The following is an 11947-nucleotide window of genomic DNA, read 5'->3' on the forward strand; positions in this document are numbered from 1 at the left end:
ATTAGAAGAGAGAGATATTCATGAAAACGATAATTTCTTTTGATAATACTGCAATTGATGAACGCACACATTTTCATTAGGGGTGTGCCAAAAAATCGATTCATAAAAGAATCGAGATTCTCATTTATGAATCGAATCGATATTAATATCCAAAAAAAACTGATTTTATTTTAATTAGAAATGAAGAAGAAGGGGAAAAGGCAGTTGTAGCCCACATGCTGTTTTTGTGGAAAAAGGCACTTACAATAAAAAATTAATAAATGTTAAAAAAAAAAAAAAAAAGGACACTTTAATGTCTCTATTTGTCATTTTGACTTGCCAAGCAGACTGGAGTAGATCATGACAATGTTGTGCATATCTGTAAATTGAAGCAGAAATCATTTGTCAATCAAATCATTTTGAATGGAAAATCGTTTGAATCGAGAATCGAAAATCGATTCGGAATCGATTCGTAGACCCAAAAATCGTAATCGAATCGAATCGTGAGACAGTCAAAGATTCCCAGCCCTAATTTTCATGATTGACCTCTGATGTGTGTATTATGATTTTAAAGTTCCAGTGTGGAGATTGAATGTAAGCACGCATAGAAGAGCCTATACGTAATGTTTTGTACACACATACAATGAATCCATACATGCAGTACATACTAATAATAAAACATTTGTAGTAGTCCTATAGTAGGCTACAAGTAGTATAGTAGTAGTACTAGTAGTAGGGATGTTCGATACCACTTTTTTTCAGACCGATACCGATACCGATACTCAGACCCTCAGTACTCACCGATACCGATATCAACTGCCGATACCAGTAGTACATTTTGAAAAAAAAAAATCACTAAAAGATATTTTTAAACAAATATATTTCCTTTAATTTTGACAAAAAAATAAAATAAAATAAACAGCACAGTCACTCTTCAATAGTCTTAACGCTCAAAATAACACTCTACCACTAGCTGGTTTGGTTTATATGACAAAAAAAAAAAAAAAAAAAGAAGATATATATATATATATATATATATATATATATATATATATATATATATATATATATATATATATATATATATATATATATATATATATATATATATATATATGGCAGGGAGATATTGGAAAAACATGTGATATGCAATATAGTTGTTGAATATCACAATATCGATATCATTGCGATATTCAACATGTACCTAAAGAAATAATATTTTTATTATCAAATGAAAGAACTTTTTTTTTGGTGTGGTAAATGAAGCAAGTTCAATGTGTTCTTAGTTAATTAATTGTATTAATTACCCTCGTTGATGTTCAACTATTGGATGCTGATGCACATTTAAGTTTGTTTGTGATTGGTCAAATTCAGGTAAAAGCAAAAAAATTCCATATAAAAATTATTGCATGTCTTTGCGATAAACATATTGCATAGGCCAATATCGCGATATCGATATTTTTTTCGATATATTGCCCAGCCCTAATATTGTATTGCCTATCTCAAAGTTGCAAAGACACTTGGCCAACAGAGTGCACTCAAACTGTATTTATTAATCTTAAAACATGATAATATGCAACATATGAACTAGAGTCTTTCAAAAGATGTCAGACAACAACAACAACAACAACAACAACAACAACAACAAACAGATTGTCTAACAAGCAAAGCCGGACAAACACGTGGCAACAGACTGACACAATCTGTAAAGAATCAATATCATATCAAAGACTGATTTCTGAAAGCAGTGTTGACCTTCAAACTACCAAATTGTAAACACTCACGCAAATCCCAACAACAGCCTTTTATGGCTACAGATACAGTACCAATCCATTTGCTTTAAAAGTACATTCACTCACACGTAGAAACATGTTCTCCCAGGTGGGGAAGCGAACCCACGCCAGCGGCGGTAACCACACCGACACCCACAGACCATGTACAATAACGCCATGCTAGCACTGATTTTCAATGCACATGTACAAGTCCATGTGACTCAAACGCAATATATTACCTGGAGGGCATGAAGACAAGAAATAGAATTAGAAGGAAATCAAAACCTTTTTTTTTCCTTTGGACGCATTTTTAGTTCCATCGAAATCAAAATTGATGTCTGTCAATGCAAAAGAAATGTTTTTCACAATAAAATCAATACCTTTATCCTGTTTTGAATGGATATTATTATTTTCAATGAAGTGCTGATTGAGTGCATATATATATATATATATATATATATATATATATATATATATATATATATATATATATATATATATATATATATATCCATCCATTTTCTTGACCGCTTATTCCTCACAAGGGTCGCGGGGGCTGCTGGCGCCTATCTCAGCTGGCTCTGGGCAGTAGGCGGGGGACACCCTGGACTGGTTGCCAACCAATCGCAGGGCACACAGAGACGAACAACCATCCACACTTATATATATATATATATATATATATATATATATATATATATATATATATATATATATATATATATATATATATATATATATATATATATATATATACACACCGTCTTCTGTAATCCAGTTCAAGTTCAAAGATTGGACCTTTCATTGAATAAAAGATATTAAAAAAACATAAATGAGAAAGAAATATTCAAATATCTGTCATCGCATTCTGTTTCTGCTTAACCATGCGTTCATATCTGTAACCTCTGAAGGGCATATTTGAAGCTATTGTACGTTTAAATAAATCATTAAACCAAAATCTGACCTTTGCATCAAACTATGATAACATAAGTCAACTTATTACCGTGAGAATTTCCATCATCTTTGTTGAAAAAGTGAACATGAAAATTAAAACGTTTTTTTTTTTTTTTTTTTTTTGGTGATTTCAGTTTCATTTGATAAGGATCCCAAACATGATAGGCGATTCAGGAAATGGATGGATAATAAAACACAAACCATAATCTTATTACCCGAACTGCAATAAGTGGTTTTGTCCATGGTTCAACGTCATGAACTGATATAACGTTGTACAAGTCCTGTTCTTATGTCAAGTAAAAGAAATGGAGTGAAAGCATAATAGTATTTTGTAGTTTTCATCAGCCAGATGATAATTTCTACAGCAAAATTACATGACAAATTGCCATCCATTTATTTTCTCTACCGCAGTGCTTCTCAATTATTTTCTGTCACGCCCCCCCCCCCCCCCTTGCGACTATAAATAGTATCATTTGTCTACAAAATTGTTATAAGCACACCTCTGCATAACACTGTATCCCTATTGACGTACAGTATAAGAGAATAAAAAGAGAAAGAAATATGGAGCTTTATTAACTGTAACAGAAAAGATTTAAAGTGCATCTGAAATTCAAAAATTTAATTAAATCCTTAATTAAACTATAAACATTTTTTGACTGACCATGTCAAACCATATGATACGGAAAAATAAAATTACATAAAATCAATAAATAATAATGCATTCAAACTGATCACCATCATTAACTCAGGAGCACAATATTAAAAAAAAAACAAAAAAAAAACTTGAACCCGCAAAACAAAAATAAATAAAATAATTTGTGCTGATTTTTTTTCTTTCTTTTTTTTCTGTGTGCAAAGCGCGCATGCTCAGTGCAAACAAAACCCCTACACCACCGAGCGGATGGTCCCTGCGCACACTCTGCCAATAATGAGAGCGCCACTGCCCCCTAATGTAGTGGAGGTGCAATTGCGCTTTATTTTAGGACAGTAAAAAAAACATCAAAATAAAAAAATTAAAAAAACATGTTCCCCAAGGTCAACATACCACCAGGGGGGGTCCAAACTTTTTCATTTGAGGGCCACATACAGAAAATCAGAAGGATGCAATTTAAGGACCACATAATGTTATGAAGAGAAAATGAGTATAAGGCCTAAAAATTGGACAAATAATTTATTTGTGCTTTTGCATATTTAGAAGCCTTTAATAGCACCTGTGTTTTTCGACACCTTCCCTTCTTACTTTGACCATCTCCAAACATTTTTGTTTTTATTTTATTTGAACTGAGTCAAATGCCATTTTTACCATATGTCGCGGGCCACTAAAAAGTGGACGGCGGGCCGCAAATGGCCCCCGGGCCGTAGTTTGGACACCATTGATGTAGATGATATCTTTTTTTTTTTTCAGGTTTAAGCCATTTTTTTTTTAGGTTCAAGACATTTACAAAAAACAAAAATTCCGGTTGGATGAATGTTAAATCCTCCCTCCTCCCAACACCCCCATAATAACACTGCTTGCTCATCAGACTGTTGCTTCAGCAGAAGTTGCACAAAGGCAGATGAGGTGAGAGAAGTTGCATCTATCAATCTCACTCACCCCTGACCTCCCCGAGTCACAACAACGTCCTCGATTAGTCTGAATCTGCACCTCCAGTTAATCGGGATCACAGGCCAGAAAACAAGTTTGGCTGACCAGAGGGGGGGGGGGGGGGGCTCACACTAAGTCGAGCCCTCTGTCACTGGGGCCAAGAATGATGGCCTATCTGTTGTTTGTCCCGAGCATGATTTTGTTTTGCAAGTGTGCTGTGGCTAGGTCAGCGGAGCCCCAACATCAGACAAGCTCTGTCTCTGTCTCCAAGATATATTTGTACAATAAATAAAGGGAAGGGATAAGGCCAAGCTCATATTTTGACTTTGTCGTTTGTATTTTGTTCAATGTACCCCCCACACACCCCCTCACTAACCACCCCAACCGCTCATAGCCAATCTGCTGGTTGCGAAAGCTTGATGTATGCGGATAAAAGATAAATCGTGTCTATCGCACTGGGTGAAAGCGACAGCCAAATGAGTTTGTATCTATTAAAGATAATCGTCGGGATTAAAAAAAATTTGAAACTCTTTCATGTGAACAATATGAAAAGTTGCATAAGCACGAACGAGGCTCGATAAAAGAAATGTATACAAAACTTCGATAATTATGCGACAAATCACAGATGCTGATGTGTTGACTGACTAAACGGTACTTGTCAAAAACAAAATAAAGATGGTTGTTGCGTTTGTGATATTTACTGGACAACGATTATTGCAACTTGCTTTTGGACAGATATTTATTCTGCTTCTTGAGTGCTGATCAGGTGCCACTGAGCAAGGCACCAAAACATTCTCACCTCACTTTTCTTCAATCTGTCCTATGTGGTCGGCTTCTTTGTGTGGTTTCATATTGTATGAGAGATAGAAAATAAAATGTACTTTAATGGAGTACAATGTGTATAATAAATATACTAGGGATGTTCGATACCACTTTTTTTTTTTTCAGACCTATACCGATACCGATACTCATACCCTAAGTACTCACCGATACCGATACCAACTGCCGATTCCAGTAGTATCCATCCATCCATCCATTTTCTTGACCGCTTATTCCTCACATGGGTCGCGGGGGGTGCTGGCGCCTATCTCAGCTGGCTCTGGGCAGTAGGCGGGGGACACCCTAGAGACGAACAACCATCCACATGCACAAGCACACCTAGGAACAATTCGGAGCACCCAATTAACCTGCCATGCATGTCTGTGGAACGTGGGAGGAGACCGGAGTACCCGGAGAAGACCCACGCGGGCACAGGGAGAACATGCAAACTCCACCCAGGAAGCCTGGACTCGAACCCGAGAATTTCAGAAAAGGGATGCGGACATGCTAACCAGTCAACCACCGTGCCGCAACTGTGCTTTAGTGATAAATAATTTTTATGCTCCAAAGTTGTTGTTGTATATGTGACTGCTTGGGTCTGTTAACCGCCATAACCGTCCTTGCTGTGTAGTTGTGGTGATTTTATGTACTAGTAGTATCAGTATCTGGTATCGGTATTGGCGACTACTCAAAAGTTGTGTATTGGTATCGGTCTGAACAAATGTGGTATCGACCATTCCCTATTCGTGATATCGTCCACTTCTGATGTGCACTGTCAAAACTTTTCAATAGTCGCAAGTCACAACCCCAACTCATTGAGCCAAATCAGAGAGAACTGCAAACATTTCAAAGAATGATATTGACTCGTTCCAGAATAAGTAGAATATTGGCGAAATGGTTTGGTAAACAGTCAGCATTCAACTGTGCTTCTGGACTGCCCTTAGCAAAACGGCCTCAACCTCAACCACTTGGAAAAGGAAATTAAATAGAATACCCAAACAATATGCGGAGAAAGCATTTGAGGGTTTTTCCTTACAATCATTTAAGTAAAAAAAAAAACAATAATAAAACAAAAACAAACCTCATAACACACAACTGCGCTTTCTCTAAATTAAAGCTATACAAGACTTATAACTCATTTTCCAGTATTGGATTAGGAATTGTGTATAAAGAACAAAAGTGCAAAAATCTCTGGCATCTTATTCATTGAATTTTCTTTTTAAACCGATTAAGTATCAAAATAAAACATACCGTGGTGAATGCCACTATCGCTCACGTAATCGTGATGACGTTTCCTGTGCTTAAATGACAGCGGTCGGTTTGTTGACGTAATGGGCAAGAAAAAGACCGCCTTTTTTCCCAAATACGGCGCCAATTCTGATCAGACTAAAATCCTCAGCACGTTCGATTTCATTTTATGTCATTCCGTGTCGGTGGGGCGGTGGGGGGGCTTCAGGGAAGAGTTGAAACGAACCATTTCACATAATAGCTGGTTAGTTTTTCACAAGTCAAATCAAGTTTAGTCTCAAAGGGCTTCACATGCCCACAGTTGATCCCTTTAAACAATAATCTGCATGAGCTATAACTGTAAATCAAAGGTTGTCTGATGGACTCCTGCCCCCTGCTGGTATGGTAAGCGTGTGCGCGTGGGAGTGTGCGCGTGTGTCCTTATTGTATATGAAGAGCTTTAAATACTGTTTGAAATAATTGTGAGGAAAAAATTCCTCTATTCAAGCCTTCCATTTTTACAAGCATCATTTCAAACAAGAGAATCTACACAATGAATATATAATGAATAATGTGTGTATCATGTTCCTCGCAAAACTAAACAACAGGTCTACCTTTTTCTTCACAAAACTGTAATAATAAGTCTCTTTCAAACATATGCCAATTAAAATGAAAACAAAATTGGGTGTATTGTGAAACAATAGCAAAAAAAAAAGGCTTGATTAGTTACTCAGCCTTGGTCAGTTTAACTGCAAAAATAGATTCAAGGACATCATTTTATGCATTAATGTGTTATATAACTCTTTCAAATATCACACAGTCACTAATATCAAGTATGGCCACCCCGGCGCTACATCATTTTCTGCATACTGTCCACGAGTTTGTTGATGTTTTCATATCGCTGGCGTCGGGCCAAAATCTCATTAGTCCCAATTTGGTAAAAGTCATATTAATATTATTTTTTTAAATCTATACTATTGGTCATTACACATATATAAGTGTTATTTTGGCAAATGATTTACCAATCTAAAGTGTTGAAAAGGTTGCAATATGGTTGAACAAACATGCCATTATTTTTCAGTAATCTTGTTGTCATGAACATCTTTGCCAATTAAAAATACACAAAGTGCTTCTCGCTGTTGAAAAAAGGAAACTGCGGGAAATTCTGCGAGAACAGAATTAATGGACCCTATTAGGGATGTTCGATACCACATTTTTTTCAGACCGATACCGATGCCGATACTCAGACCCTCAGTATTCACCGATACCGATACCAACTGCCGATACCAGTAGTACATTTTGACAAATAAAAAAAAATCACTAAAATATATTTTTAAACAAATATATTTCCTTTAATTTTGACAACAACAAAAAAACAGCACAGTCACTGTTCAATAGTCTTAACGCTCGAAATAAAACACAAAAATGTTCTTTTAGTTTAAGATTCACAATTTTGAAGTATTTCCAAACCGGTGAAGTTTTGGTGAAAAACTGCTGCAAGCTATAGCGCCACTTACAGGCAAGGAGGACTCACTTAACGTCTTCCCCCTCTGCCATCGCTCGCTTGTACTCGTCTGCGTCACGAGTACTCGAGTACTTGAAAAAAGGCTGATATCGACCCGATACCGATACCTGGTATTGGTACTCGCCCATCCCTAGACACTATGCACGCATCATTTCCATATTTCTGGTACGGAGGCGTGCTAACTTTTGGTCGCTAGTCTAACGCATAGCGATACCATCAAAATCAATAATGTGAAACTACCATAAGTAACTTATTGCTTTATTAATTGTTCAATATATCGAAATGTCAAAGAACCATATCCGATTTATGAGCTACATGTACAGTACAGTGTGAACGCAAACTTTCTTTATAGCGCACAAAGACAATCGCAAAATAGAATAGAAAGCATTTTATTGTCACGTTCTGCTGTGCAGACAAACTGCCTTCATCGATTTGATGCTGCGATACTTGTAGTTAAACTGTCTCGGCAATTGTGTCAACTTTTTATCTCCTTTGTAGAACTGACTCACTGTCAAGCATGTTCAAATGCAAAACTGACATGGTGGCGTACCACAGAGTTGCCCGTCTTGTTTGTGGAAATATGGTTACAGACGTTCTTGCCTTTTGTATGTCCTACAATGAACTGGTACAGATGTCTCTGTTTATTTCCGCAGTGTAGATACGGCGCATGCAATATCGTCGAAAACTTTCAGCATTAATATCACAACAAACTGTGCCAAATATCCGTCCCTGAAACCGTCCTTGACCGTCGCACCCCTGAAAATACTTGGAGAAAGATCTTAAAACTTTTTTTTTCCATACATTTCATAAGAATTCGAATTGGGAGGAACATCTGTCTCGCTAGTTTCCAGTCACACCAGGTACTCACCAGGCTTATCACCAATTTTTTGCCTTATATAATTTTTTCTTACACCGTGGGTCGGGTGCAAAGAATGTTTTTATTGTGCAGACACCAGATGTTCAAGTATAGATTTATGCCAAAATCTCATTCACTCTCAAGGCTACAGGAGGCGAGTTGATAATTAGGCGTTTATAAAAGGAGCCTTTACAAAACACTGAACACCACACGAGAGAATGAAAAACAGAAGAGGAAAAAAGGCTGAAAACATTAACTTTCAAAACATGGTGGGAAAATGTGAAACCAATTAAAGTAATCGTTGTACCTTTTCTTGGCCCGGTTGGCCAAACAATTAATGTGGCGTCAATGAATATCAACGGTTTTCAAAATGACTTGCCTGAAAGTTTAAAAAAAAAAATGCTTTGGGAATGTAATGTGGAGACAAAATGTAGCGACCATCTGATGTCAGACGCTTACGTCCCTCGACATCGACACTGTCAGAAACAGGTGTTAAATTGGCACCTTTAAATAGAGTACATTTTGGTACCCTTATGATATGTACGTTTGATATGATCATATGATCAGTTTTGAAGTTGTACTTGGACACGTTTACCTCCATTAGAGAAGAAAATCAAGCTAATAACGACCATGTCAACATACAAATGATTAAACTTCACTAGTAGGGTTGCCAACTGTCCCGTATTAGGATGCACCATATTTTGGGCTAAATTGTTATGTTCTGGCGGCAGGGTGGGTGACTGGTTAGCATGTCCGCCTCCCAGTTCTGAGGACTCCGGTTCGAGTCCAGGCTCCGGCCTTGCTGGGTGGAGTTTGCATGTTCTCCCCGTACCCGCGTGGGTCTTCTCCGGGTACTCAGGTCTCCTCCCACATTCCAAAGACATGCATGGCAGGTTAATTGGGTGCTCCGAAGTGTCCCTAGGTGTGCTTGTGAGTGTGGATGGTTGTTTGTCTCTGTGTGCCCTGCGATTGGCTGGCAACCAGTCCAGGGTGTCCCTCGCCTACTGCCCAGAGCCAGCTGAGATAGGCGCTAGCACCCCCTGTATGTATGTTATGTCCTGTACGGTACCTCAAAAGTCCCGTTAAATAATTCTCAATTCTTACACGAAATGTAGCAAATGGCAAATTGTGGTTTCGTTGAGGTTTAGTATGAGGTTACATAATGATGGCCTGCAGTAAGGATTAAAGGGAATGTACAAACTTTGTGTATTTTGAATCTAATCAGAATATGCACGGATTTTACGCATCATGCTCACACCACCATGACACCGTGTCGTGCACCTGTCCTTTGTTTCGGGATGAGAAAGTTGGCAAAGCTATTCACTACTGACATACAAAATCTAGCAGAGCAATGTAGCTCAATGCATCAATGCATTTCTGTTGTTCCTCTACATGACATGCGATTTAAATTATGCAAGTTGGTCACTTGGTGTATCTGAGAAAAAAACAAAACAAAAAAAGACTCTCTTTTGAATTGACCAATAGCGCATTGACAACAGCATTGTCAACGCTAATTTCAAAGTGGACTTTTGTAAAAACGTCATGGATTGGCAATTAAAAATGAGCTGAAGCAGACTGAACGAGTCAAGGGCCGGGAGCACTCCAAAAAATGGCCGAACAGGCATCAGAGAAATATAAGGGAACAAGGTCTTCCCCCTTCTGGAAGTGTGTCAGTTGGCAAGGGGTGAGGAATGGTGGGCCGTTATCAGCAGCTCGGTCGCGGCGTGTCAGGGTCAAGGGGAACGAGATGAGAGGGATGAGGAGCGGAAGAGGTGGGGGTGTCAGGCGGGAGGAGGACCACACCAGGTGAAGGCACGCTTGCGGAGCGTGCTGAGCGCACTCGCTTGCAAACGTGAGCCAGCAAAAGCCAAAGAGGAAGGGTTTAGGCAGGCAGCGCTGCCAATTCGTTGCGTCCTTGACGCGAGCACAGTAGACCAAAACCAAACCAAGTGCAGCTTACAGGTTATACTGTAAGCGGTGGGAGGGGGTGGAAGACCAACACAACAAAGGTTTGTTTGGATGTCTATCAGCTTACACTTCTACAATATTTATACATTTATGGTGCCTTATAGGCGAGCTTATCTAAAAACACGAGAAAATGTTTACAACTAAAACACTTACAAATGTCTCTTCGTAACGGCGAATGAGGATAATTCTCTTCGGAAGCAAAACAAAGTCTGTTGTGTGAACAAATCACAGTAACCATCCTGCTTTGAAAACGGTCAGATTATGCCAGATTGTTCTTGATTTGGCTCTGAATGTGATTTGGCTGTCGCTCAGTACAGGGGCGGATCTATTTTCGAGAGAAAAGGGCTGACGACCACCCCAAAATTGTAAAAACAAAACAAAATCTAAACCGTCTTTGCACATCAATATTTGGTTTTCGCATTTTGACAAATTTAATTCAAAGAGTTTAAATGTGCTCTTGGAAGGAGAAGCTCAGACACACCTGCTCTAATAGCTGTTGATGTGAGTGGTTCGGTCCGGTAGTCTCTATTCACCCTACGATTGACTGATAGCTGATCCCGGGCATCCAATCAACCAGCAGGTCAACAATTTTCTTACCAATTGGTCAAGCAGAACCTCCTGTGACTAAAGACAAACTGTGGCAGGGTTTTTACTTTCTGGACCTGAATTACCCACCTCTGATCACGATATGGAAAATGGATGGATGGATGGATGGATGGATGGAAGGATGGATGGATGGATGGATGGATGGATGGATGGATGGATGGATGGATGGATGGATGGATGGATGGATGGATGGATGGATGCATGGATGGATGGATGGATGGAAGGATGGATGGATGGATGGATGGATGGATGGATGGATGTATGGATGGATGGATGGATGGAAGGATGGAAGGATGGATGGATGGATGGATGGATGGATGGACGGACGGATGGATGGATGGATGGATGGAAGGATGGATGGATGGATGGATGGATGGATGGATGGATGGATGGATGCATGGATGGATGGATGGATGCATGGATGGATGGATGGATGGATGGATGGACAGATACTGGATGTACGGCCGGACGGACGGACGAAGTTTTGGCTTAAGCAAAGTTTTTGCAATGTCACAGCAGGTTGTATCTCTGCACTGCGGTACAAATTATTCTTTAAACAAACCACTGAAGTCGAGGTTAATCCGCTGACCGAGTCAAGTTTGCAAAAATGATGTCAGAACTGCTCCATTACACATGAGCGATAAAATATATTTTCT

The sequence above is a fragment of the Festucalex cinctus genome, chromosome 5, assembly GCF_051991245.1.
Source record: "Festucalex cinctus isolate MCC-2025b chromosome 5, RoL_Fcin_1.0, whole genome shotgun sequence".
NCBI classification, from domain to species: Eukaryota; Metazoa; Chordata; class Actinopteri; order Syngnathiformes; family Syngnathidae; genus Festucalex; species Festucalex cinctus.